At 45.9% G+C, this 22,128-nt stretch overlaps 1 protein-coding gene across 5 annotated transcripts in view; it reads right to left on the reverse strand.

Moving 5' to 3' along the window:
- ZMIZ1 (zinc finger MIZ-type containing 1) overlaps positions 1-18,301 on the reverse strand; it is a 348,247-nt gene extending 329,946 nt beyond the window's left edge. For all 5 annotated transcript variants that reach the window (XM_027720707.2, XM_039380994.1, XM_027720705.2 and 2 more), the window contains exon 1: positions 18,182-18,301. The gene's annotated coding sequence lies outside the window, so the exon portion shown is untranslated. The remainder of the gene's footprint in view (positions 1-18,181) is intronic.
- Between the last annotated feature and the right edge of the window lie 3,827 nt (positions 18,302-22,128).

The following is a 22,128-nucleotide window of genomic DNA, read 5'->3' on the forward strand; positions in this document are numbered from 1 at the left end:
AGATCTGTTCACAACATCAGGACAAAGTCTAGACCCAGTTCACCTGTATACGTATGTACTTGTTACCTTGAGGTATTACGAATGTTTCAGTAGAATACTTCACTGAGATGGCTTAGACTGTCCACACTTAAATGCACACAAATACTATCCAGTTTAAGGTTCTCACTTGGTTTCGTTCAGGGAAATTTTCTCCAAAACCTGAAGATGGTTTATGCATTTCTGTTCAACAGGGCTGTGGCACCTCATTCACATAAGGCACAAAGAGAGATGACATTCTTTAATAACTTACATGAGCAAAATAAACAGGGAGAACGTTTAATTCCATAGGACCACAAGGCACCTCACAGATGTAACTCATCTACACCCACGAGCCAGCCAGAGACTTATTCTACTCTCCCAAGGGGATATGGCCACTCGCAGGCTGTTCTGTTCGTTCCAGCCCCCGCGCTCAGAGTAACATAACACCACTAAAAATACAGATCCAAGAAACACGGCACGCCACACTCCTTAAGAAACATAACAAAAAATACTTTAAAATCACGACTAGCAGTTAGACAACGTGCTTAGTTTGATGATAAGGGTTATATTTGTTATCACGGTGCCCAGGAGCCCCAGCCAACAACCAGGGCTACCATCGCACCAGAACTGCACAACATGCAAAAGGCACCCTTTTGGCACCGCTTCTTCTGCGGTGCTTCAGCCCCCAAACAAGGCTCCAAAGCTGTAAAAATTGAGCAGGGAGCAGGAGGGGCACAGAGCCAGGGGCTGCTGCCAGTTGGCCAAGGTGGAGGCCATGGCTCCCGGAAAGAATCCGCCTGCGCTGGACCGCCTGCCCTGTGCGGGCACCAACGAGAGGTCGCCCACCAGCCACTGGCTTCCCTACAGGAAGGGTGGGAAGAACAGATGCTAGCAGGAATACTTTAATTCTGCAAACTGGAGCCTGGCTCCCCCTTCCAGGTTTTAGTTTTGGATCTTACTGCACACTTCGTGACAATACGCTGCGGCTTCTTCCTCCAGCAATAGGTGTGCTAGAGGTATCCTTTAGCCATACCAGCCACAGGGGAGGATGGGCTTCCAGCCCAGTGCTACCTCCTGCTTGACTGTTCAGCGTAAAGTTCCCATGACCTGATTTGACAGAAAAGGAAGTAATCCATTTCAGTCGAAACAGCTTGTCCAAAAGAAAAAAAAGTGTGTCTTCTACGATCCACAGTAGGGCTTCCAGTCTGGAAACCAGAGTCACCTTCTGCAAACACTTCTAAGAGCCTCAAAAGGGGGAGAGAAAATTTGTCCAAAATGGAAGAACTAACCAGCAGGATTTAGCACAGCTTGTTCCAGTGCCAGTTCATGCACTACCTCCCACCTTGCAGGACGTACCAGGGAGCTTTAAAAGGCTCAGGTTCTCCAGCAATCCCAAACTAGCCATCCCAAACCTACAATACCACCAGGTGACATAGGGAGGAACAAGGTTTTGCTGGGGGGCTACTTTCTGTGGTGGTTAGCCCTGGCCCTGCCATGCTTCCCTAGTGCCCTCAACCACAGACCAGCAATACAGCTGGAGACTGAGCCCTTCCAGCATCACTTCGCTTCTTCAGGTCATATCGTTGGAGATGGCAGAGGCCTCCAGCCTCCTAAGATAATACAGCTGATGAAGGGCTTTAGGCAGGAGCCAGCTGGAGTAATGCATGAGCACAGCCCTGCAGAGTTAAGCTCCCTTTGTTTGGTTCTTGTTTTCAGGACTCCTGACCAGTTCCAGGGGCTGTACTAACAGACAATGTAGGGAATTTAGGTTTTAATTTACTGAGAATCTACCCGCCCCCAGCAATAGATGCCCTGGTACTAATAGGAAAACAAGTTTATGCAAATCAAAATATTGTGGTTTTAATCACTTGATCCAATCTATTTACGAGCTGGGTTTATTATTTTCTGCTAATTGTGAGGCTGTGGATCCATCTGACTTTCCTAGGCAGAACTGCCAGTTAAAGCACTCTTTCCTGCCTCCACCTGCCTGCCACACAGCTCTGAGTCCTCTGCTGCTGCCCATGTGGTGCTCACACAGTGACTGGTGCAGCCACACAGGGAAGCAGACTAGGGAACTGATCCAAGAGTCGGGGAGGAGAAGGAAGAATCTATACAGAAAAGGGGTTTTTGTTTTCATCTTCATCAGTTCACCATCTGATTCACTGTGCACCTGCACAAATATTTATGCTGCCACAGCATAAGGGTGGGAGTAACATGAAGCAGGGAACAGAGAGGCTTAAGTAGTCCTGACAGCATAAAACCACAGGATGGAAACAGGGATTGTCCATCTTTCTCACACACCAGAATGTTCATACTGGGCATTATGGTACAGCTCACTCAGTATTAATGGGATTGTGTATTCCTGACCTGGAGAAGTGAATGAGGAAAACCATAAAAGATCCTGCCCCATACTAGAGACAGCCACCACAGTGCAGTGAAGTCCCTTTGCTTCCATGTCACCCTACCTTTCCGATGCCCATCAACCCTGGGTTAGTGGCATGGTCAGCACCACCTCCAGGACACGAGTTCTCTCTTCCTTAGGAAGACAGTGAGAAGTGGCACAGATGGGATGCAGCGTACCTACACACCTTCCCCTCTGTGGTTTCTGCTGGCACTGGGGATGGGGCAGGACACCACAGTCAAAGCCTTATATTGCTGGCACCAAAGCTTCCACAGTTCCACATACTCCGGCTTATTTTCTAAAAATCATGTGCCCATGGCACAACGGCCGATACCACACGTCAGCAAGTTCAGTATTAAATCAAGTGAGGTTGGTAAGGGGTATTCAGTTCAACTGGACTTAGACAAAAACTGCACAGGAACATGTGTCTGAACACATTATCCATATTACATAAATATAAAAACTCAGAAAAATAACTTCTCGTATACACTTGTCAACATCAGAAGAATATTCTATAGAAGAAAAAGTGTTCCTGGAAAACCAGGTTGGTGCACTGTTCTGAGGTGTATGAAAATGCTCTTTGTCCTTTGGGGAAACTGCAAGGTGCCTGGAGACCCTGAGTAAAGTGTCACAGAGTGATGCTGGCTGAGCTGAGCCCAAAGGCAGGTCCTGGCCCTCCCACACAGTCTCCCAGTGTTCCTTTCATTGATGTAGAGACCAAGCAGTCATGGACAGTGGTATCAATTGTAGCTAAAATCAGCTGAAAATGAACCTTAACAAGAAAACAAACAAACAAACAAACAAACAAAACCAGCCACACAATAGAAAACTAAAAACATCCCCAAAAAAACAAAAGCTTTTTCTCAATGCAGTGATCAAATCCTGCTGCCCAGTGGGGAAAGAGGGGGTAGGGTGTAAATTGGGATACAATTACCTCATATTTAAATTATTCTATTTAAAGCACCATTTTTTTGAACACTTTATTTGTATGATTTATGTAAATAGTTTAATGCACCAGAAGAAGATAACTGCATTCTAACCATAAGCATAGCATAGCAAAACTGTAAGCATCATCTCAACTCCTTGCAGATACTCAAGTACAGCTTTCACAGTGGGGACAGGACACCACTGCCAGGCACACTTCACTGCAATGACACCTGCAGCAGTACAAGTGGCAGTGCTTGTTGGCTCCTGGTAGATCCAAGCCTGCTGCACTCTGAAGCTGGGTGCTCCCCAAGGCAGGTGCAGCCTCACACCTCGGCCAGACACCACGGCTTGAGCTGGAGCTGCCCTGCCCACTCTGCAGCCCCAACCACCTCACACGTGCTGGCAACTTTTCTCCCATCACTGACAACAAACTGAGAGCTTATGAATTCAAACAGGTAATCTTCCAAGACTGCATATTAAAACTATCAATGTCTGCCAACTGCAGTGCCTTTCTAGAGTGGGGCATTGGTGTCACATTCACTTGTCTAAGAAAAGTGGCAGTAACTTCTAGTCGTCAAAACTTCTAAGCCCTTAATTTATCAAGATTAAAGTCTATTACCAAAAACCCAAGAGATTAAGGTTGAATTATATATAAAAAGAGACTTCAACATTTTAAAACATATTCTGACATGTTATGCTTTTAGCAATAATTACATTATAAGACGTGTTTGACACTTATTTTTCAGCGTTCAAAAATATTTCAGTTGCTAGCTCTTTGCCATCTGTTTTCCATCATTATTTCATTAAAATAGTTTTCATGTCTCTTAGAGTAGAAGTGCAAGATTGCTTTCTGGGTGACTAGATTATCATCTCCCTTACTTAAACAGCATCATTCCAGCCTTTTTTTTTTTTCTCATTTATCTTTTAAAAGAGGCATATGCACCTCCTCCCAACTCCACCCAGAAAGGGCTAACAAAGCAAGCTAGTTAAAATCAGCCAAATACATCCCCTTCTCTCCACCTGTCAAGAACACTTCTCCAAAGTCTCTGAGGAAACTAAATCAAGTATCTCATAAGCTGCAAAAAGCATGGGGAATTTTCCTCCCCGAAAGAGAAAACTCACACTTGAAACACCTTGGATGAAAACCAAGGTCCGGTGTACAATATGTAGCTTACACCACACAAAACACCATTCCCAGGCAAAATACCAGAGCTTGACAGCTTACACTGCTGTGAGCACCCGTGCAGGGGTGAAGTCGCCCACATACAAGGAAGAGGTGGTTTCTGAGCAGTTATCAGGAGCGAGTGCAATAATTCTTACCTGGAAAATGCTGTTTGCAGCTGCTCACCGATTTGTCAGCGCACACGCTGCTCTCGCCTCATGATTTATGATGCTCTCTCCAGCACTGAGACTTCTATTACTGTCCTCATTTATTGCCTGCAGCTGTCATTCTCACCAGCAATTCTACAGTTGTTTGTAGGTGAGGTATCAAAGGTATTTAGTGTGCACCTAGAGACGTAATTTTAATCAAACCTACTCACAGGCAGTATTTAAATGTTAGAACAACTGCACAGAGTGCAGCAATTAATGTGAACTTGACCAACCAAAATTATGACAGCCAGAAACATTTACTCATAAATGCCTCAAAAGGATGGATGTCCAACAGGCCTGTGAACACCTGCTGATTTGTAAATGAAGACAAAAATAGTACCCATAGATCACAAAGCCTTCAAACAGGTATTTGAATGCACAATAAATATTAAAACAAATTCAGTGATTTCATTTTCTATGGCCAAAATGTTGATAATGCAGTAAATGCAACTGCATCTTTCTCACCACATATTTTTCACAGCCAGATATTTTCCTCTTAGACTAGTCAGGTTTTCCAGCATCTCCTCAAAAGCTGCTCGGTCTGCCCAGTTTAGAATTACCACAGTGGAAGGGGAAGCAGACTTTACACCCAAAAGTTCCACTTTTAAAGATCTCAGCATGTTTTCTGACATTAAAGTTTTGCACATCAGAAGTTCTGACCCACTGCAGTCCTTACTTAACATTTTTGGGGAGCCACAAGTTGCTCAACGATCTGAAAAGCCAGCAAGCAGTGTTAGTAAGCGTGACTACCACTCTGCTTTGAGAAAGGGTGGCAAACAGCCTCCACAGGTGAATTGGACCTACCACCACCTAACATGGTGTGAAAGTACAACAGAAAGTAAAAAATTAGTCCTGGAGCTAAGCCTAATAGTACTTTCATGTGTACTCTAAAGCTCCAGCTCCATAAGTGAACCAATTATAACAGTATCTCTTTTCATTTAGTGAGTTCCTAGCACTCGAGATCCAGGATGAACCCTAAACAAGGTCCAAAACACAGATTTTGCAGAGTGCCAGTTTATTATTATTTAAAATTATTCTGTAGGCCTGGATTCTGGTGGCTGAATATTTTAAGGTTGGCAATCTTAAATTAGTCTCATCAGTACTCTAAGCACCAAAATACACTTTCTGCATTGGAAGCTCTTTTATTCAAGACTATCCACACTGCACAGCTTGAAAATGGCACTCAAGGCAAAAACAACAATTGTGAATTTACAACCACAAGGTAGCCTGAAGGCCATCACTTTCACAGTCAAGTCTGATTTATAGCTGAACAGATAGTGTCAAAATATAAACTACGAATTAAACACAAAACTCTGCAAGTGGAAAAAATGACGATTTTACTCTGTTGTGATAAAATACCAAAGAACCTCTAGTGTTTGTAAGTTGTTAATACTTGCAATATATACAGATATTGATTGAACTTTTTAGCTCTCCATGTTCCAGTCCCTTCAGCAGAGATGATGGAGTCACATTGAGAGAAGTGTGCAGTCACTAACTGTGAGTGCACATCAAACCATTAGCTGGTGTGCAACAGCCTGCTTTCAGGCTAAGAAACAAGATCTCCTTTTAAATAAAACACTAACTGGAGCGCATTTCAGAGTTTAGGAATAAATGACCTTGAAACTATTCTGAAAATTCATTTTAGTTATTTAAATCTACAATATACCATTTGTCTTCCCATTAACATTTATTAGGAAAATAGGTCTGAGTTGTCATATATACTTGCATCCACCATGCAAAAGCTGACCTCATCTATATTTTAAACTTTTCACTTTTTTATTTCAGCTTTTACTCTACTCCTTGACCCCCTTCCTATATTTAATTGCAGAATGTGTGTATTTGGGTGGACATAACATATGTATAGACAGTACATGCAGTATATGCATTACATATGCTAACGCTGATCACTGAGAAAACATTTTAAATTTAACTAAGTCACTCCAGTCCTCTGCTGTGAAAGGTCCACCCAAAGGGAAAAATTGCATCCACCTACCTGCCACTCACCTGATGTAACTGCAATGAATAGCTGTCTCTGAAAGTCAGAGTCAGAGGACCCTTACTGTTAAAAGCATCCCTGGGGTTCCTCACTCCAGTTACTCAGAAATTGGGCAAACAATAACAAACAAAAGACCCCAAACAAAACCAAACAAATCATCCCCCACAATCACCACACACAAAACCCCCCATACAACCAAAAACTAAATTTAAACTTCCTCCATGAATCATTATCCCCATTTTCTTGATACTGGACAAGAAAATGTTTTGCTGGCAACAGAGAAGGGAGGAAGTGGAAGTTGGTTTTTTTCCTCCAAACTTAACACAGTTGACAAGTCTTTTAAACTGTAATTGTTCTTAGATTCAAACACAGATACACATCCTATCCTCAGAGGATGTCTTTAGGATCTGATCACTCAAGCATCTATGTATGGCTCTTCACCGACAAACCACCTGACTCCTCTACTTGTGCAACTTGCATTACTCACAAGAAATCCTTGGCAGAGGCAGACCAACATATGTTAATTACTGGGTTGCATTATAATAGGTCTGACATCTTGTTTCTCATCCAGGGTTTTAAAATAAATGGAAACAACAGTCTCTTTGGACATAAAAGTACGTATTTTTGCATCTCTGGCTAAAAATACTCTATGTTAAAAACACAAATAGATCAACTGCCAGAGAATTCCTGCCTCCTCAATGTTCCTTTTGGGGGTTTTGGCCTTATTAAACAATGAAGACAGGCAAAGAGAGGTTGGTGCATGTGCATTCACCTTTCACTTCCTACCAACTGCACTGGGTGGAACAGTGAAAATGGAAGCTTGACTCCCCAATCTTTTGTTTCTTCTATAAACAGTTTTTCAGGTAAAGTTGGCTGCCAGATTCACAACAATATAAAGTATAAATTCATGAACACTGAGGGGCATGACTAGAACAAATATATACTTGAAAATATATTATTTTTCATGTGATGGGAGATATGTACCGTTTCTTCATTTTATGATTTAATATGCTGAGATATTGCTAGGACAAGATGCTGGCAACATTACAAGTATTTTTTATTTACATTTCTCTTTACTGAGAAAGAGGCACTGGGGGCCATAGCTGCAATTTCAGAAAAAGGACTAAGACTCCACACTGACATGCTGTTTCCTTTTGGATGACCAAATTCAAATGTTTTAAATCTGAATTTCAAATCACATGATGCCATAAAACTGCTAGAAACATTTGAAGTTCTGTTGAAATTTTCAAAACGCTAATATTCTAAAATTAGGCGCTGGTACAAGACTTTCTTTCACCAAAGGTTTTCCAAAAAGTTCATGCATTGAATAAATAATTTATACATGCATTTAGGATGCAAAACCTTTTAGAATACACCGAAAATGCTGTCTCAGAGGTTTTGGTGGTTTTTTTTTTAAGTGATTAAACAAATCTATCACGCACCTGTGACCAGAAACCTACTGGGCATCAATCCTTTGCTCTTTCCTTACCCAAGTCTCACTGCACTGGGTGCTGCATGGAGGCGGCGCTGGTCCCTGCTCCAAAGGCAGAGTGCCAGCCAAGAAGCTCCAGCCAGGAGCAGACAGATGGTGACCAATAAGGAAACTATCACACTGTCTTAGTCACCATGGCAGAGCCTGGGTGCCGCACAATAGCAGCCCAACTACCATCTACTTCATTCCTCGTTTCAGCTTGTTAATATGTTTACCTGCATATGCCTAGTGCTCTCAACTATGGGCAAACAGACCAGAGCTGTATTTGGTGTACCAGCGCAGTGTCCCATAGGCCTTGCAAGGGCCCATCACAACCAAGAGCAGAGCTGAAGGCAGGTATCCAAAGGTTACTAAATACTGCCTTAAACGCAGCATATCAACCACCATGCTGTGGGAGCAGCTATTCTCTAGGTTAGCTAAGAGGAAACATGCCAAACTCTTAAAAACAGACGTTTTTGTTAACTTAGTTAACAAAAGAAACTTCAACAGATGAATCCTAAATGTAACTTATTTTTTTGTATTTATTTAGACATAAAACAACCTTGTGTAAGGATAAGACAAGTAGCACAGTCCTGAATTTAAGGTGCCTATCTGTTTCCCCTCAACCAGTTCTTCAAAGATGGGCTTTGAACCCTCCAGCAGCAGCTGCCACCTCCTCCTCCTCCTCTTCCCTGCAGATCCTACACCTCTCAGGTGCTTCTCAATGGACTACTTTACACAGAACAATCTGCCATGAATACAGGTAGAATAAAAATGATTGCAAGTATTTTCAGAACCCACCTTAATCAAAAAGGCTCTGAACCACTAACCATCCACAGCACTGCCCTCTGCAAAGCCTCTGCAGAAAGAACCACTGCTTTGCCCAAGCCTGTGCAGCACAAAGCACCATCTGTGCCTCAGGGGGCTTTTCCACTCTCCCAACCTGCACAGCTCCAGCCAGTGCCACTGGTAGTGGAGTCCAGCAGCTCTGCACTCCCTGATGCACAGACTTTGAGGACAGGGCAATTTCATGTGAGTGTTTTAAAATGTTTATCTTATGTCCTGTTACTCATTTCTTCTGAAGTACAATCTCTGAATGGCCATCCCTTTATGTGCAATTTGTACCCGAGGATCACTAGGAATGCAATGACTGGTCTCCAAAGCAAGGGTTTACAATGCTTTGACAAGCCTAAGTATGGCATCTTTCATGTCTAAACTGTACCTTTGCTAAAAACTAGGATTAAGTATTTGTTATTAACTAACATTTCAAAGGTTCCCCTGGATTCATTTTGCATTCTGTCTCTTGCTGGTCACCAACAGCTGCTGTTTCACTTGTCCTTTGGTAAAGAATAACAAGGCCAACTGAAACAGTGACTCCCGAGTTACACATAAACAAGCAGGTGCCCGCTGCAAAGGTGGGACTTTGTTTAGTGGAGTTTGTTTGAAGTCCTTCTGGGTGTCCACCTTCCCACACAACTCCTGTCCCCCTGCTGCTTCAGAGCCCAGAGCAGCAGGATCACAGAGCCTCCTCAGTTTCTCCTTCCTTCCAGTCCCATCTCAAAGCAGCTAGGGTTGGGGAGTGAAAGCCAGTGCTGAGCAAGCCCTTCCTCTCTGAGGGCTCCCCACAGCCACATGAATTGCTGTGGCAGAAGTAGGTTCAGAGCCAGTGACACAGCCTGAGTAAAGCTGAGGGCAGATGACTGGGAAAGGACACACCACCCACACACTTATATGCCCAGAAATCTGCAGGAAGAGGATGTGAGCCCAAGTGTTTCAGCTTGCAAGGCTAATTTAACCAAGTCTGAGATGGCTCCGCTAGTGACCCAAAATAACTTCTCCTTACATAATACTGTTATGATTTTAATGTGCGAGATGTCAGAGTTTTACAGTGCCAAAAGCCAAAGCTATGCATCCATCTGGAAAGCTATTGGGCTTCCATCTCTAATGGTATCAAACTCCAGCTGGACTGCAATGGAATACGTTTTAAAACAGTGATGTAAATTTTTGGATTAATATCACACTTGTGAGGACAAGGAAAGACTCAAGTACAGTTCCTGAAACAAACTTCTTTTAGAAGGACTGATAGTTGCTCTAAGTCTCACCCAGTGAGACATATCAGAGTGGGTATCTCAAAAGCAAGAAAGAAGGAACTTGTGAAGAGGGTGAAGTTGAACACTAGTTTGCAGAAAAACAGCCTTGATAATGCAACACACATTGAGTTCACCTTTTCAGTCACAGAACTGCTATCTACATTCACCCGTATGTGCCCACTGCAACTCAGCATCTTGATGTTCTGTGGAACAGAAAAGTAAGGTTTCATGGTTTTGTAAAACACCTAAAGGACAGCAAAGTGAGCATGCAGATACTCAGGATCCCAAGAGCATGTACAGGGTGACAGTTCACTGGCCTAGAGTCCTTTCAGAACAAGCATTCCAGTTTTAAAAATGTTTAATCAAATGTAAAGAGCATCAACCTGTGCTAAGTGGCAAAGAGAAGAAAAGCTTTATTTGAGAAGGCTTAGGGAAAGCCTTGGGTTCCTGTAAGGGAGACCAACATAAGCTGTATACCAGCTGTAAACAAGTTAACTTCTGTGATCCTACTGCTGGGAAAAGGGTTATAAGCATTAAACAAACAAAGAATTTACAAGGACACCAAGAGAATGGAGACTGCCTGACAACCACATCGTTCTTCTTTCCCCCTGCAAACCTGCAGCATAATAAACCCTTCTCTTTTTCGTGTATGGATAGATATATAAACAAACTGGTCTTCTGAGAATACAGTGTCAACAAAGACTAACATTGGATTTTAGAACTTTTTTCCTGCCTTTTTTTTTTTTTTTTTTGAAGGGGGTGGGGTGGCAGGACAGGAGGAAATAATGAAATTGGTTTTCCACTCACCTATGAATATATTACAGTTTAAAATTAAAAAGTGACAGAGCTTGTTGTCAAAATACTCTAGCTGTAGGAACCTGTATTTTGAGCAAAAGCATTGTATAAGAAATTTTCACGATTGTAAGGGTTTTTTTGTTGTGTACAATAGCCAGAATCTTAGAGAGATGTGCAATACTAAGGAAAACTAAGGTTTATGTGAAAGTAATAACATGTAAGGTATTTCTGATTTTTCACACCATCTATGGGGGCATCCCACCAGCTAGCTGCATGAACAGAAGTGCTGCTCAAAGTGGCACAGAGGCAGCAGGACAGCGAGTCTCTCTCATTTCCTCAAGTAAGTGGCTGTAGCTGCAGAGGCAGGGGTCCTGCAACTGAAAGTTCGAGCCTTTCCTCCCTATCTCTCAAGTCTCTTATGGTGAGATTTTTCCCCCACGTGTCACTCTTACACCTCTAAAATCACCAAAAGCAGATTGTAACCTTAAAGCTAGAAGATGCCATCTACCAGGTGGCTGTTAGACAATCATGGCAACAGGGGAAGGGTCCAAATTTCAGGGATACACAAAAGTGAAGTTATAAAAGCACCGTACAAGCTTATGATGATTTGTGCCTTTGGTGAGGAGGAAATCCCCCTTGTCAGTGTCAGACCAATTTCCAGTGAAGTCCAATTTCAAGCACCAGCTACCCAGCAGTGTCAGCCTCGGTACTGCCCTGCACTTCCCCCCCCCCAACCCCACAGTGCCCTTATTTACATAATAAGTCTGTATTCAATTAGTTCAACTGGTTTTGGAATGGGTGTTCAAAAACAAGAGGGGAAGAGAAACCTGCACTGCAGAATTTACTGATGGAGATACAGAGGTGTATATTTCACAGCAGCCTAAAGGACTCCACTGTTCTCAGAGGAATGTAGCCAAGGAACAAGCAGATACTCATCAAGGGAACTGTTTTTGCTACTAAATGGCCAATTGAAGCCCCTACTATTCTGTCATATATCTATGTCACTGCAGTCCCAATAAATAACGCTTTCTGATTAGTTATGAGACTATCTAGAAATCTCTGAGAGACAGATACCATTCACTTTGCCAGCCAGCCAGTCATTGGAGCCCTGAAGTCTCAAAGGAACAGAAAACTAGATAAATCCAAAAGATAACACAAACTTGTTGTCAAGGTATTGCTTTTTCTCTTACTCCTCAAACATATGTTTTTACCTAATCAGCAAAGATGGCAAATGGTATTTCACAGCACAAAGAGCTGCAATTTGAACAAGGCAGAGTTTCCCCACATTTGTGCATTAGATCAACCAGTCAGTATTCTCTAGTTAATGCTATCCAGACCAAGCTGGCTACTAAACTAAGTCACTACTAAGAGTTGGGAACATGAGAAAAAGTAAGATTTGAAGAAAACCAAATAAAGACAACAAACAATTTCCATACTGGTTTCGTATGATGTTATCAGATGCACCAATTCTGTGGCTTTCATTCTCATGCTATCTTTGACAACACATATGTATTATCTCTGTGTTAGAGTTGTTCCCCTTTCCGAAGTCAGACCCACAGTACTGCTGCTTTTGCCCAGAAAAAAAAAAAAAAAGGTTTCAGTAAACACAGTCCCTCTGTGCTTGCAGCCAATACTGACTACCAAGAAACCAGAATATGACTCTATAGGGAGAGGATAACACAACTGGCTATGGATCGGGCAGCTGGAGGATCTCCTAGGTAAGTTTCACAGGACTGAAGAAGGATATGTTAGCATGAAGACATGAGTTTTATAAATCAGGTCTCCAGCATCCACTGACATATAAATATTAAGCCAAGAAAAACAAACAATGAATAAGAAACTTCATATAGCCAAACAATGAGCAGTAGAGGTAATACAAATCCACACTTTTATGAAATTTCCACAGGTTTGTAGCACTGTGCATATTAATGAATTTTAAGCAATTTCATTTCCTCCCTCCCCCTGTCCAGTGCTGAGCCAAGAGCCTTCCCGCTTCACTTAGGGAATCAAGTCAAAGCTGGTCTGTAGAGTCAAAACAAACTGGATTACCAACTAAGGGATCTGCTTCCCACATTTATCTTAATGGAATGTTAATGTGATAGCTTGTATGTGACTACCTCAATATTAATACACTAGACAAAATACAAACCAGTTTGATCTATTGAATTATCAGTGCAAAGGACAACAGACACTCCTCAAGCTTAGATTTTTCACTAGATCCTAAACTTTATTTTAAAAAGCATCAACCATCACCTGCTGGAAGGATTGTTTGGCTGTTCCAGGATTCAATACAGGAGTACAAATTACTTCCTCTGTCTTCTGCTACAGATCTAACAAGTATAAGCAACTGAAGGAAATTATAGATAACCCAGAACAAGTGATCATCTATGCGAGCCTTCAGAAGGGCAAGTTCTTTTAAGAATGAGTCATCCCCTGTGGAGTAACTTAATTTCTATTGACACTTACAGGCAAAATTAGATTGAAAGTGATTTTGTCTGTCTAACAATTTTGTTTTTTCTACTAGATACCTAGTACCCATAGAAATCTGTCCTGCTCCACTAAAGGGAAGGACAGAGGCACTGTACAGAAGCCAGCAAATATCATCTTTGCAGGCAATGTAGACCTCAGTGCATCTTAAACTATTAGAACCAAAAATAACATGTAACAAGTGTAAGACCATCTACTACTCTCATAATACACTACTGCCTCCAACAGTCTAGCTGTGAAGATCCTTTACAACCATTACCTGGACATTTCACTTGCAGCCTATATTCCCTTTAAAATATTCTAACATTAGCCAAGCTGAATGCTAATGATCATATGAAACCCAATGGAAATAAGGAAATTGAAAATTGCTACATTAGAATTTTCTGTTTCTACAATAAGAAGGAGGAAGGGGAAAAAACAATATGGCAAAACAACCTTTTGTTTTTAAGCCAAAGACACCATTTTAAAGCAGAAATTATTTCTAATACCACTGACAGCCTCAACTTGGCTGACAGCAGGAAAACTTACGTACATTTTGAGTGAAGACATGAACTGAGTGAAAGAAAGTGTACAGTATCTGAGCAGGAGGTATATCTGTCGTGGTCTGTATTGATGTGTTGTTCACTGTGCTCTTCCATAAAACAGACCTAACTGGATAAAGAGGGCTTGTGCTTCTTGTCCCACAACAAGCAGTTGACGAGAACAAGCACAACCCAACTCTACACTCTTCAGCAATATTCTCACTGCTGTGCTGTAATACAGGATAGGATTTCACAAAAATTGGTCTAACTAGGAGTGAACAAATCAGCCAATTGCATAGTGGTCAAATTTGTTACCACAGGCATTAACTGCAGTCCTACTTATTTATGAGAAACAGGCTTCCCAGGTAAAGCCCTAACAATCCAAGCTCGCTCCTCCTGCAGCATTCGATCACCCACGTTGTTAGAGCAGCAAGGCAGACACCACGAGTTCTGGCCAGCCACCACCTCCATTTCTCATAGTCATATTATCTTCTGTGTGACTGGAAAAAGGCTGGATTCTGAAACCTATCAACAACATCGTGGAAGGCAAAAGGAATTCCAGCTCCTTTTCCTTTCTCAGATCTACTTTTCTTCCTTTTCAGGAGAGAAACCAGGCTTTCCAAGCTGCTAGTACACACATCAAGTTGCTAAAAACCAGCCAACACTGTCACCAACTATAGTGATCAGTGATGTAACTGCCATCCATGACGGTTTGGGGTGTTGTTTTTGGTTGGTTTGTTTGGTTTTTTTCTCCAACAGAAAACCTTTGGAGCCCATAAAAGTAGAAGAGATGTAGGGCAAAGGCCAAGCAACTTCCAAGAAAAGTTATGAATGGAACTGTGCTACAAAGCCTCCTTTCCTTTCCACTCCTTGTACCTGCTGGTGATCAGGAAAAAAATCTTTCAAATGTTGTAGAAACTGATCCATTATCTTTTGTGGTTTTCTTAAAATATTCTAAAACCAGAACTGAATGCCATACTAAGATTGCAGTTTTATTTCATCTCAGAGAGCACAAAACACTCTCTGTACATATACACAGCAACTCACTTCTTTCCTGAAACAAAGTTTTCATTGATCCTTTGCCACAAACTCAATTATTGTTTCTAATCATGATCAACGTTTATTTAAGGTATTGTGGACTGTAAACAATGTAAACAATAAAAGCATCTGTCCATGTTGACATGAATGTCATTGGCAGGTTAGATACCTATACCAACTGCTCCCAAGAGGTTCTTTTTAAATTCGTAAATTTAAATTACAATTTACAGAATAATCTTTAAATCAGCCACCTTTTGAGGTAATGTTATCTTGAATAGATAAAAATCAGAATCTGTCAATTCAATCCCAGGAAATTCTTCATTGTTTTAAAACATAATCCTAAAGACACTTTTTTTTTTAAAGCTTCTTTCTTTTTTTAATGCAGTGGATTCGGTAAAATTCCTGGTCCTGCTTGCATCCATGGGAAAAAATAATCCTCCTCTTGTAATGTGGCAGTTATAGATACACACGTAAAAAGAGCAGAAATCAAGACATTTTAAGACAACATTTAAAAAGATAAAAAGAAAAAAGGCCCTTGACTATGGGATAGAGGATTTCAAGTCATGTTTTCCATAGCCTCACTGTAAAAATAAGCGACCTTTTCTTTCTCCTCCTCCCCACCCCAAACTACGAGGAAAACAGTCACCAAATGCACTCAGCTAGCCTCAAAGTCACACGTGCTCCATTGCAGATCTTGCTTTCAATGTCTCTTTTGTTTGATGGCTGGTGTTTCAACATCCTCAACTTGGAACAGAAAAAGGTCAGAGCAAGTCTTCTGGCATTCACAGACCTGCACCAGGCCCCGCCAAGAGAAGATTGATGCCATAGTACATTTCCCCCAGTCAAGAGAAGCGGAGCTCTGAATCTGAGACCAACTATGTTTGTCAGAGGGATCCTTCTCCCAAAGGTGTTTAGCTTTGCTGTATTCCTCTGTGAAACTTTTCTGCGGGTGCTGGTAACACTTTTGAGTTACCCCTGTGCCACGTTACTGCTTCAGTATCACAACCTGAACAGGTTACCACCAGTAAGATGTTTTATCTCTATTCCAGCACAGAGCTTTTGTTTTTTTCTTCCCCTCCTGTTCTTGCTTCACCTCTTGGTTACCCCCGGTGCCCTCACGCCTGACTGCTGCCCTGGTTCCCCTGCCTGGGGAGGAGAGGCTGCACCATTAACCTTCCAATGTGCAAGGCCAAGGTCCGTTCCACAGATAGAGAAGCTGTTGCTAAAGATTCCTTAAAAGCTCTGGCACTTCAAGGCAATTGGAACTACTCAACCAGACCTGGGAGCCAAAGCTTCACCATAGCATTAATGGGCTTTTGCCCTTTTAAATTTTATAAGCCTGTCTCCTTTCTGATGCGCACAGTTTTATTCAGAGCCCTAAATGGCCATTTCATATTTAAAAGAAAGCTTGCATAGGTAGCACCCTAAAACTACCCCAGGTCATTCATCTCCCCAGCACTCCTACTGTCTCTTAGGAAACCTTTGATAGAGCATTTGTTCAGGCTGCCAAGTTAAATCCTCTTCTCTCGTGTCAATGCATTGAAAAAAGCAGCCAGAACACCAGCTTCACTCAGGCCTGCTGAAGTAAATGGAGAAAACCAATTCCTCTGGCACTACAGAGCCATTAAGCCGTTTGCAGATTATTAACTGAAGCACAAAAATACACACGGCGCACGATCGGACGACAGCGCGTAGCTGTGCCTTAAGTTCGCTTCGGTCTCGATAAACTGACGATACGGCCGCGATTTGCACCAGCCCGCGCAGCTGCCGGGGCTGGTGAGCGGGACCCCGGCGATCCCAGACAAAAGCGGCTTGGCCGCGGTGCGGGGTCACGCTGCCACCGCCGGGCAGGTTCCACCTTTAGCACAGACAGGGGCTGCACTTGGAGGGGCACCCCCGAGGCGCCGCCCCGTGTCCCTCATCGCAGCCTCCGAGGCGGCACCGAAATTAAACTTTACACGTGCAAAACAAAGTTTACAGTCTAAAACCCCGATTATAGTAACAACTTCCTCCCCCCTGTCTCAGGCTGCCGTACTCCTTCCCCGCTACCGCGCCAGCCCAGAGTGCTATCCTGAGCGGCGGGGCGGTGGGGGGGTGGGGGGGGGCAAGAGCGTGGCTGGATGGCTCCTATTTTTATGTTTACATTCCTGAAGTGTCTTTTAACTGGCTGCCATTCCCCCTCTCCCCGCGAGCAGCTCCGCCGGCCGCCCCTGGAAGCGGCTCCCCCGCTCCCCTCGCACAAAGGCGGGCGAGAGGCGGTCGGGTCGGGTCGGGTCGGGTCGGGCCGGGCACCCCCGGCCCTCTGCCCCCGCGCCCCCTCCCCTCCGCCCGGCGGCTTCCTGGACAGATGCACCGGGGGGAGGGAGGGAGAGAGACAGAGAGAGCGAGAGGGAGGGGGGCTGCTCCTTCCTCCTGCCTGGCGAGAGAGGCCCCGGTCCCAACTGGCTCTCGAAACCCAGACACAAGAATTTGCACCCAGGCAAGCTTCCCGGAGCCCGGAGAACAGACGAAAGCCTCCCCACGCGTCTCCCCAGCCCCGCACGGGCGGCCGGGCACGCACACACAGCCGGCCGGGCGCGCACGCCCCGAGCCGCAGCCCCGGCCCCGCCGCGGGGCTCCAGCCCGCCCCGACGGCGCTCGCCCCGGCCGGGGGCAGCCGCCGCCCCGGCCCCCGCAGCCCCCTTTGTGCTTGCGGCGGCTCCGACGCCCGCCCGCCTCACGCCGCGGCCGCTCCAAGTTCGCTCCGGGCCGGGTCCCCCCGCGACCCCGCGGCCGGCCCGGGAAGGGCACTGCCCGGGTAGAGCCGCTTCCCCGCCGCCGGGCCCGGCTCCGCGGCTCCCCGCCCGCCCTCGCCCCGCGCCCTCGGTGGGGACAGCCTGCCCCTTTAAGAAGTCTCCGCACATTTTCTCCCCTTGCAGAATAAATATGTATTATTTTTTTTTCCTCCCTGTACACCTATTTCCCCAGCGTGGCCGCTCCATTGTTTCTGCTCCGCCGAGACGCAACCCCTGCCCGGCCGCGAACGGGGAGGTGCGAGCAGGGAGCGCAAATAGACGCGAAACTTACCTACGGATTGCAAAGCAGCCTTGCAGCAGCAAAATAATAAGGAAGAAGGCAGGCAAAATCCTCTCTCCCCAACTGATTTGCAGCTCTACTTGGGTATTTTTAAATATATAATTTTGTTTATTCCCTTCCTTTCTTCCTTCTCCCCCCGTTTTCTTTTTTCTTCCTTCCCCCCCCCTTTTTTTTCCCCCTTGCCCACAGACAGTGAAAAGGAGCTCAATGTTAGTGGGTGAGTAAGTGAATCAACTAGCAGAGAGCACAGCAAGTTGAAGTGTCAAATTACATTGGCTATTCTATTACCAAAGGGCCATGCTTTGTGGCTGCTGGCAAAATCTGTCCCAGATTCCTATCTGAAAGGGAGCTGCCTCCTACAGGGATGTTCTTCCCTTCGCCCTCTCCCTTTCCCTCTCCCCCCGCACCACATACACACACTCCCCAAATCACACAAAGTTAAAAATCTTAGATGCGAGTTAAAATACAAATATTGTCTTACAGTGTATTTTAAGGCGGGGATTCTCGTTTTAGTCTTCCTGAATACCAGGCACTTGGAAACCCTTCCACTCTGGAAACTGAAAGCTGGAGAGTATCTACACTCCCTTCGGTGTTTTTGTATTATTAAATAGGGGAAAACCACCTTGGACCCAACACACTCTCTCAAGCATGAGGTGCCTCTGTCTCTGTCGTCTTCACGAGAGAAATTTTACGGGCATGGAAGGAACTACCGGGCGGGCAGGGGGATTACACGGGAACGCCGAAAGATCCCGCTGCTCCGTCTACTGCGCTGTAGACATCCCACCACCCCCCCCCCTCCATTTACTGCCACCACCACCGCCACCCTCAGGGCCCCTGTTATTTTCAGAGCCCGGAGCTCCCGCCACCCAGGTAGGAGCGGGGTTCTCCCGGGGGTCCCCGCTCCACCGGGGAAGCCGGGTGGGCGGCGGTGCCTGGCGGGGCGGGCCGGGGAGGCGGCCCCGCCGGAGGGGGGGCGGTCAGGGGCCGGGGCCCCCCCGCCGCCCGGAGCGCGGCCCCCGGCGCTAACAATAGGGCGTGTTTTTCTGCTGTTTTTTCTTCCCCTGTGCTCCTCAGGAAATCCAGCCCGATTTCCAGGGAGAAAATAAGAAGGAATCGTCCCTGTCTGACAAGCACCAATCTGCTAAAAAACATCTCCCTCGACTTCTCTTCCCCTTGATAAAACACTTCCAGGACAATCAATATTTTATGATGAGTTGTTAATAAGCCTAATATATTCATCCGTGCTCCAACGGGGCTTGTTAGATTATGCAATTAAGATAAGCAATTTAAACAGCACTGTGTAGCTCCTCGCTGGTCACATTCGTCTTGTTGTTGGAGGAGGAGAACGATCGGGACTGTAAAGGGATGTCGGATCGCCTGGGGAGGGGGGAGGATTGTCTTTTTTTTTTTCTCCTCCTTTTTTTTTTTTTTTTTTGCGTGCAGCCGGAACCGAGCGCTACCGGGGCTCTCCCCGCCCGTAACCCCGCGGGGCTACCCCGCTCCGCCGCCCGTGGACGCGCTGCTTTGCGCGGGGCCGGCGGCTGCGGGGCTGTACCGCCCGCCCACCCTCCGAGGGCAGTGCCCCCGGGGTGGCCCCCGCCCCGCTCATTTACGCCTCCCTGGCTTCCCCAGAAGAAAAAAAGAAACCCTCTTCCTGCCGCTCTCCCTGTGCCTCCAGCCGCCCCCCGCTCGCCTCGGGGCGCCGGGGGGGCCGTGCGGACGCTGCGCGGAGGCAGAGCGGCGGCCGCCCCTCCCCGGCCCCGCCGCGGCTGCGGGGGGGAGCTCCGGGCGGGCGGCGCGGCCCCCTCCCGGCCCCGGGCAGCCGGCGGCGCGGCACGTCCCGCCGCTCCGGCGCGACTCCGGCTCCGCGTTTTGCGAGCGGCCGCGGTGTCAGCCGGGGAGCGCCGAATAACAAAGGCAAGTTTGAGAGCAGCCGCCGCCGCACAGGCTGCGGTGACGTCAGGGAACAATGCCGCTGCCAACCCTCCCGCCCGCCTCCCCTTAAAGGCGCACCGGGCGCTGCCGGGGGCCCCGCCGCCGGACAAGGGGATAGAGACAGGGGAGGGGGCGCCTGTGCTGGGCCCGCACCCGCCCGCGGGTCCCTCTGGCACTGCCCGCCCGCACGGGGAGCGGAGCCGATGCTCCGCGTCACGGCTCCTTCCCTCCCGCGGCCTCCGCCGCCCTGATCGCTGCCCTCAGCTGCCCGGAAGACGCGGCGGCCGCTCGGGCGGGAGCGCTCGGGCCGGGCCGGGCCCCCCGTCCCCGCGGCTGTGCGGGGCAGGGCGGGCCGGCGGCGCGGCCTAAGGGCCCGCTCCCCTGTCCGCACGGCGAGCCCTGTTATCCGTCAAAGGAGTGTTTTGCCAAAGGTCCGGGCCCTAAGAGGCCCAGGGGGCCAGGACCTGAGCGCTTCCAACGCGTTCGGCCCCTGCTCCAGCGGTGACCCCTCGCCTCTCCCTTGCGCCCTCCTGCCAGAGCCACACCAACCCCCGTGATTACAACCTGCAGTCCACTGACTTTAACAGCACATCCTGTCTAGTCAGTGAAACCCATTTCACTCCTGCACAGCATTTGATGTCCATTATTAAAAGAGGCACAGAATAAAACCAGCCTTTTAGGTAACCAACAATGGCACTGTAGCAATATACTCATCTCCTGATAATCATACAGGTGTCAGAGTATCATACCTTAATAGTAAATTAATTTGCAATTAATATATTTTTAAGGCATCACCTTGGTAAAGTGTCAAAACTTTTGTCTTGGACACAGGCAAAGTCAAACAGTAGGTTTGATTGCTAGAACCTTCTTGCAGAAATAGAGGAATAAAAAATTGAACCTATCTTTGTGCAGAACAGCAGTTACAAGGTCATAGCCTGTCCACTGTATTTAAGCATAATTTCCACTGATACCATCCAGGCAGAAAGCAGATTGGTAAAAACACATTTACTTTTTCAAAATTTTTGTAGGTGTTTTGCAGACTACATTCCACATCTGCACATCATGCAGGATTTACCAGCTACATCACCCTGCCTTCTTTCAGAAACCAAGTCACCTGATCCGTACAGTACATGGCTAGGAAAATAAAGGTCTTGCAGGAAATAAGTGTAGTGATTTAGCAGATGCCATTGTGCCCTCTGAACCTGCCTCTTCTATATTGGGGTTTGCCACACACTGTTCAGAGGCACCCAAGGGGTTGGAGGTGATACCAGTTCACAGGGGATGCGCAAATGCAGCCTTTGGCACTTGCAGGCATTCAAGCTCAGACGGCATTGCAGTGACAGCATGTGTTAACTGGTGTCATGGCCAGATCCCAACTGCTACACCTGCCCACACAGAGCACTTCACCTTCTCAGTCCCTGGAGACATTCCCAATTTCCTGCATTAGTCACCCACAAGGTTTTGGCCCAAAAGTGGTTGCAGCAGTCAGTTTATCTAGTGTATTTACCAGTTTGTTTGTAAATTAAATTCCCTGAAGATTAGGAGGGCCTTAGTTTTCTCTGATCTGTGCTGATATGATTCACAAATTTAGAAAGGTGCCACTAATGCATGTTGATGTACTTTTTTTCAGCCAGAGGCTGGACTAATTCACTATAAAGAACTTTTATAGCTGCTCTAATTCACTGCCAATTGCCTGCTGTGGCATAAAGGGTGGACTGGCCACTTGGACTGAAAAAAAGAGCTAGGAGTTTACATGTATGGCAGGACTGGCTTAGGGTATTCAATTTTGTCCCAAGAACAACCTTCCAAACAAAGCCCTCAATTAGCCGATCAGCCTAATTTTCCAACGCCGTTGCAATGTCAGAGCAAAGTAAAAACAGTATTTACAAAACGACCAAGGATTGGGCCCTTTTTGTTTGTTCTAAGAGACCAGGCTGCTCTTTGTGCTCTTGACAATTCTGAGATGAAGAGTTCTTGGAACAGCTTTACAACAGAGGCTGCGC

Source organism: Pipra filicauda, unplaced genomic scaffold (assembly GCF_003945595.2).
Source record: "Pipra filicauda isolate LSUMZ 115617 unplaced genomic scaffold, ASM394559v2 scaffold210_size2929891_pilon, whole genome shotgun sequence".
NCBI classification, from domain to species: Eukaryota; Metazoa; Chordata; class Aves; order Passeriformes; family Pipridae; genus Pipra; species Pipra filicauda.